General features: G+C 38.6%; 1 pseudogene; it reads left to right on the forward strand.

The window, feature by feature from the left end:
* The first annotated feature begins 4,359 nt into the window (after positions 1-4,359).
* Positions 4,360-6,073, forward strand: LOC132165052 (transcription factor ICE1-like; annotated as a pseudogene).
* Positions 6,074-6,581: the final 508 nt, after the last annotated feature.

A 6,581-nucleotide genomic window follows, 5' to 3' on the forward strand; every position in this document is an offset into this window, starting at 1 on the left:
GAATTGTTTTTGTTAGATATTGGAATCGTGTTTGTTGGATATTGGAATCGTGTTTGTTGGATATTAGAATTGTGTTTTTGTTGGATATTGGAATTGTGTTTGTAATTGTAATTGTATTTGGATATTGGAATTGTAATATTTAATTGGAATATATATATATATATATATTTGACGTGTCAAACAGGGTGACACGTCAAAAAACAACTCCAAAATTTTTGACATGTTGAATTTCAGCACGTCAAATTTTTTTTTGACATGGCAGTGTTGCCACGTCAAAAGTTTTGATGTGGCAGCACTACCATGTCAAAAAATATTTTTCTGACGTGTTCGTCTTTGACACGTCAAAAATTTTTGACGTGGCATTGTAGACATGTCAAAAATTTAGAATTTTTGACACCCCCCGTTTTAACCGTTGAGAAACGTCAAAAGGTGCACGTCAAAAGGGGTTTCTGACGTGTCAATGGTATTGACACGTCAAAAACTCCTAGTCAGAATTCACTGCATTTTTGTAGTGATGTTTATATATGGGATAAGCCTAACAATAATCTTTCACCGCCTCCTTCTCCTCCTTTACCCTTGGCTAGCAAGAAAGCGAGTAATAAAGAGATATTGGCCCAAAATACAATCAATTGGCATGGAAGACAATTATATGCCGATGTCGTTAATGGGGGCATGATTGCCAAACTATATGAACCATATGTTGAGCTACTCACATTCAGAGAATTTCTTTTTTTTTTTTTTTTTTTAAAGAGAGGTGTTACGTGGCATTCAGAATTACCATTGATTTCACTAATGATGATTTTGGATGCCACATCGAAGAGTGTACATTTAGAAGTAAAGAGTGCGAGTGAGTATAGTATTTCTCTATTTTATTTTAATTCATTTGTAACCAACCATGTGCTTTGATTCCTTCCACTCTTCTCCCTTGTTCTTACTCTTGTTTAAGACTAGACCACCTTAATAACACACAAAAAAAAAAAAAAAAAAAAAACCGCGGGACTGCATCATGTGCCAAGAGTGCTTATGTCCTTTCCCTGCTATTCTTCCCCTTTGTTCCTACTTCTTGTTTAAGACTACACAACCACATAGGGTAATAAAAGAACACAACACACGCCTTACAATGTGATCATATTCTGTCCCAAAGTGTCATAAAAACAGTTGAGATATGTCCCAGACAGCTGGCTAGTGTCTATTCGTTGTGGAACGCTACATGTGTATTGAATTTTGTAAGTTATGCCCAATTTGCAGTACAGTTCACAAGAAACTTACCAGTTGCCTTGGAAAATTCCTCTCTCAAAATCTCACACCTTGGAAAGTGATCGACTTTCCACAACCAAATTTGGTTTTAAAGCCAAATTCCCCTCTCAATATCTCATGCCTTGGGAACGCGATTGACTTCACACAACCATGCTAAATCACCACTCTATTTAACCCCATGTCCCCACCTATCTTCTCCACCAAAACCAAATCCCTCTCTCAATATAGCAGCATCAAGGGGAAGAGGAAAATTGATGCAATGTGACTTAGTGGGCTGAAGCGAAGAACATCAATAAGTTGTGGATAAAAATTTCTAGGTCTAGATTCTATCAATGATCTGAAAAATCTTCTTCACAAAAGCTAGATACTCTCTAGGTTTTAAAGGAAAACAAAGAAGAAACTTAACTCTGAGTAATTCTTATTAAACAAACTCAATAATAATCCAAATCTGCATTCTCAAGGCTCTAAGCATCTATTTATAGCACCAAGACTCCTAGTCCCAAGATAACAATAAAATAAAGTCAGTTTGGAAGTCTAAAAATGAAAACTAAACCAAATAAAAGACTAACAAAAAAACTTAATTCAAATAAAAGACCGAAAGATAAGATAGAATAAAAGACGAACAAAGAAAACTAATTCTAATAAAAAATTGAAAGATAAGATAGGCCGTCTTGATCTACATCATCCTCCATAGGTTGGAGAGAATTCGCTTTGAATTAGAACTGTCTTTTCCATGGTCTTTCGGGTGTCCAGTCAACTCATTCCAATCTCCTCTTCTTAAAATCACAACAAGGCCAGACCCCATAATAAATGTGATGGCCTTATTCATCAACACACTGCCACAATTATATTGAAGACCCTGTGCCTTCCCTTGCCGTGTAGGCTTCCCATGCTGTTGTTGTGCCTTGTCCTTCCCACATGCTATGAGAATTCCCAAAGTACTCACAAAAATCCCTTCACTCCTTGATAGAAAAGTCGTCTCCGCCCCATAGATCTCATCATAACTTTGGTTAAAAGTTTTTGATAAGATAGCACCAACTCTAAGGAAATCAACTTCCAAATCAAAGACATCTCTTTTAGGACTTTCATCGAGCACTTGATATATAAAACTCACCTCTTCGTCGGGATAGGTGTCATATATTGGTGGAGAATTCCAATCCACGAATCCTTGCGAAGGATCTTCAACATCTTCATGTATGAACTCCTTATTAATAAAATCGAATTATTGAAACTCTTCATCCACATATTCCTTTTCCTCCTCCATAGAATATGGATTTGGTTGATGGGTTTGAGGCTCACGAATGATGGTCAAGTTGGATTGTCGTGGCATCTCCGCCTCAATCTGTGCCCTCCGTCGTTGAGATTGCGCCCAATGAACGACAACCCCATTATCTTCATCCACAAAGCATGGATATGGTCGATAGGGATTGCCAAATTGGGTTGTGAGGGTCTGTAGCTTTTCCGACAGGATCTCTATCCGATCGTCCATGTGTTGCCACCAACGGATCTCCGTTTGACTCCTACTTTTTGTCGCCTCTCTAGGCCCCTTCTTTTTGTTGAAATTTTTTACCTTCTCTTTTTGGGTGTCGAGCTTGATGCCTGTGTCCTGTGATATAGCATGGGCTTGTGTCGTTGGAAATTCCTTCCGCACTCCAAGCCCCGCATAAGGATTGACAGTTTCATTCTCAACTATAAATTTGTCTCTCGCCTCCGTGTACTGCAGTCTTGGTTGACGATGACGAACGTTCAGACCATCCACGTTGGCCAAGTGATCGGTAGGGAACCCATGTTGGGTGCGTGCATGCTCCTTCTTCCGCACGGTTAGACCACCAAACCTCTCCTCCATGTGCCACAAACGAATCACCGATTGCTCCTTGCGTGATACCTCCATGCGCACGTGCACTTCGTTCATGTTTGCCAGATGGTTGCTCCTCCCCCATTAATGGAAAGTAACTTGAGCTCTGATACCAACTAATGCAACATGGCTTAGTGGGCTGTAACGAATAACAACATTAAACAGCGAATAAATACTTCTAGATCCTGAGACTATTAAGGGATCTAAGAAATCTTCTTCATAAAAGCAGATGCTATCTAGGTTTTGAAGGAAAACAAAGAAGAAACTCAACTTTGAGTAATTCTTATTAAACAAACTCAATAATAATCCAAATCCTCATTCTCGGGCTCTAAGCATCTATATATAGCCCCAAGACTCCTACTTTCTGTCTCCTCTCTAGGCCCCTTCTTTTTGTCAGAATTTTTTACCTTTTCATTTTGGGTGTCGAGCTTGATACCTGCATCCTGTGGTATAGCATGGGCTTGCGCAGTTGGAAATTCCTTCCGCACTCCGCGCCTCGCATAAGAATTGACAAGTTCACTCACTCTCAACGATAAATTTGTCTCCCGCCACCGCATAGCGCTGTCTTGGTTGACGACGACGAACGTTCGGACCATCCATGTTGGCCAAGTGATCGGTAGGGACCCCGTGTTGGGTGCGCGCACGCTCCTTCTTCCACACTGTTAGACCACCAAACTTCTCCTCCATCTGCCAAAAACGAATCGCTGGTTGGTCCTTATGTGCTGCCTCTGTGCGCACGTGCACTTTGTTCATGTCTGCCAGACAGTTGCTCCTCCCCATTCATGAAAAGTAACTTGAGCTCTGATACCAACTGATGCAGCGTGACTTAGTGGCCTACAGCGAAGAACATCAATTAGCAGTAGATTAATACTTCTAGATCTAGATTCTATCAATGATCTAAGAAATCTTCTTGACAAAAGCTAGATAGTCCCTAGGTTTTGAAGGAAAACAGAGAAGAAACTCAACTCTGAGTAATTCTTATTAAACAAACTCAATAATAATCCAAATCTGCATTCTTAGGGCTCTAAGCATCTATTTATAGCACCAAGACTCCTAGTCCCAAGATAACAATGAAATAAAGTAAGTTTAGAAGTCTACGAAAGAAAACTAAACCAAATAAAAGACTAACAAGGAAACCTAATTCAAATAAAAGACTGAAAGATAAGATCGAATAAAAGACTAACAAAGAAACCTAATTCAAATAAAAGACTAAAAGATAAGATAGGCCGTCCTGATCTACCTCAAAAATGGGGGAAAAGAATGAGAGGAAGAGAAAATTGAGCAGTGGGGATGATATGGAAGAGGTAAGCTTTGATGGGTCGAAGGAGAGCAGTGGTGGAGGAGAGCAGAAGGGGAAGCAGAAGATGAGGGCTAAACATGTGTTGTATGCTGAAGTCCGTGGTGCCAAATACTAGCAAAGTAAGAATTTTTTTTTTCTTGCACTGTCGTCACTTGAAATCGGGTTGAATAAATTAATTTGTGTATGCTTTAGGTGCGCCGATTCATCCATCAGTTTCTTTTCGTTTTAATGTAAAGTTAACTTCTGTTTTTGAGTTTTTGAGCAAGAAACATCTTACAAGGTTCATAGAATTTGAACATAAGAACGACATTAATTTCTCTCACAATTTCACAATAATTGAAATAATTTATTCTGTCATGTAACACGCGTGTGGAAAGAGATACAAAATACTGAAAGTCTTGTGTTATTCAACAAAATTTTATTCATATTGGATGAAGAGCGAATGCCATATAGGGCTCTCTGGTCATTTCCTTATTGAGGTCCATTTCCTCTATATATATTCCCTCTTTTTTGCACTCCCTCCAATGTGTTCAAATTATGTTCTCTAATCTTAATATTGTCATGGAATCTATATACAGAGGTTCTTGATATCCCAGGTTATTTTAGAGTTGGGGTTAGTAATTTGAAGTCTGAATTTGTTGGCTTTTGACCATTCATGGAAGTCTCTTATGATGCTATTTTGAAAATGAATCTGATGGGGGAGGGATAGATGAAAATCTACATGATGGACCAAATTCCTGGTGTATGAGCTAGAGTAGACCCAATTTTAGAAAATAAATAATGAAAAATGAACATAAGATCTACATAACAATTTTATTTATTATTTTTCGTGCTTCCTGAATCCTGAAGATAATAAGATACGATGTATTGTACTTGTGTTGACAGAAGTCAACATTTTCAGTCATTGAGGGTGCCATTGAGTACATGAAAGGCCTTCAACAGAGGATTGATAACCTCAAAAATGAATTGGAGGCAACCAGTCCTGGCTCTTCATTGACGCCTACCACAAGGCTCCACCCTTTGAGACCCACTCCACCAACACATGTGGTTCACCCCAGCTCATTGCCCAGCCCAAATGGCCAAGCTGCAAGGGTAAAAGCCTCTATTTGTGATGGAAAATTTACTACTTTCTTATTTGTCCCTATTCCTAATGGGGAATATATGGTGTGCACATTATTTTCTTCTGCTTTCTGGATTTTACTTTTTGGTAGTAATGTAGATGGGATGAGTATCTATTATGGCTCGTATCACAACTTTGAGTGATACAACTCTGGTTCGTCTATAGACATAGGTGGAAATTGGGGTATGAGAAGGAAGAGCTGTACAAATCCACATGTGTTGTGAGCACAAGCCCGGTATCTTGGTGTCCACAATGAGGGCTATGGATAATCTTGGGTTAGCCATCCAACAAGGAGTCATAAGCTATTCCAATGGTTTTGCTATGGATATATATCAAGCTGAGGTAGAACCCCTTTCTATCATAAATCCTTTAGATTCTGTAGTAAAAATGACTTAAAAAATTGTTGCATTTTAAGCACAGATGATAATGGCCAACTCACTTTGTTTTCACTTTTCAGCAATTCAAAGATGGGCAGGACATCCAACCGGAGCAAATCAGAGCAGAGCTTTTGAACTTAGCAGGCATCCAAGAGGGGAAGTAGGTCACAAAGTTACAAAGTGCAGTTGTTTCTCGAAGTGACTATGAATGTCGATCCCACTCATATATATGTTATTAGTTTTTCATTGGCCATATATAGTTTAATTAACTCCTACTTGCTAACTAGTAGATTAGCGTGCTCTATCAGCTGGAAGTTAGCCTTTGATCGCACATTCATTGACTGAAAATTCATCTTTTGGCTTTTGATATATATATGTTAGTCTCTAGGAGCATTGATTATTAGAATGCCAGTTTGATTTCTCAGTCTTGGAGGATGTTTAGACAGAAAAGTTCGAACCTTGTAATGGATTGGGGTTGAATTGGTTTTATAAGTAAGAAATCAAAGTTTTTTTTTTTAAAAAAAAAAATCCAGAATGATCTCTTAGCAACCATGCAGCGAATGAAGGGGAGGTAAAATAGGGCTTCTTTTGAGCATTTGTCATGATGGGTCTTATCCTGTTAATCACAAATTATCAAAAATAAAAATTAACACAAGCTTGAAATTTTTAATG

This window comes from Corylus avellana, chromosome ca11, assembly GCF_901000735.1.
Source record: "Corylus avellana chromosome ca11, CavTom2PMs-1.0".
Classification (NCBI taxonomy): domain Eukaryota; kingdom Viridiplantae; phylum Streptophyta; class Magnoliopsida; order Fagales; family Betulaceae; genus Corylus; species Corylus avellana.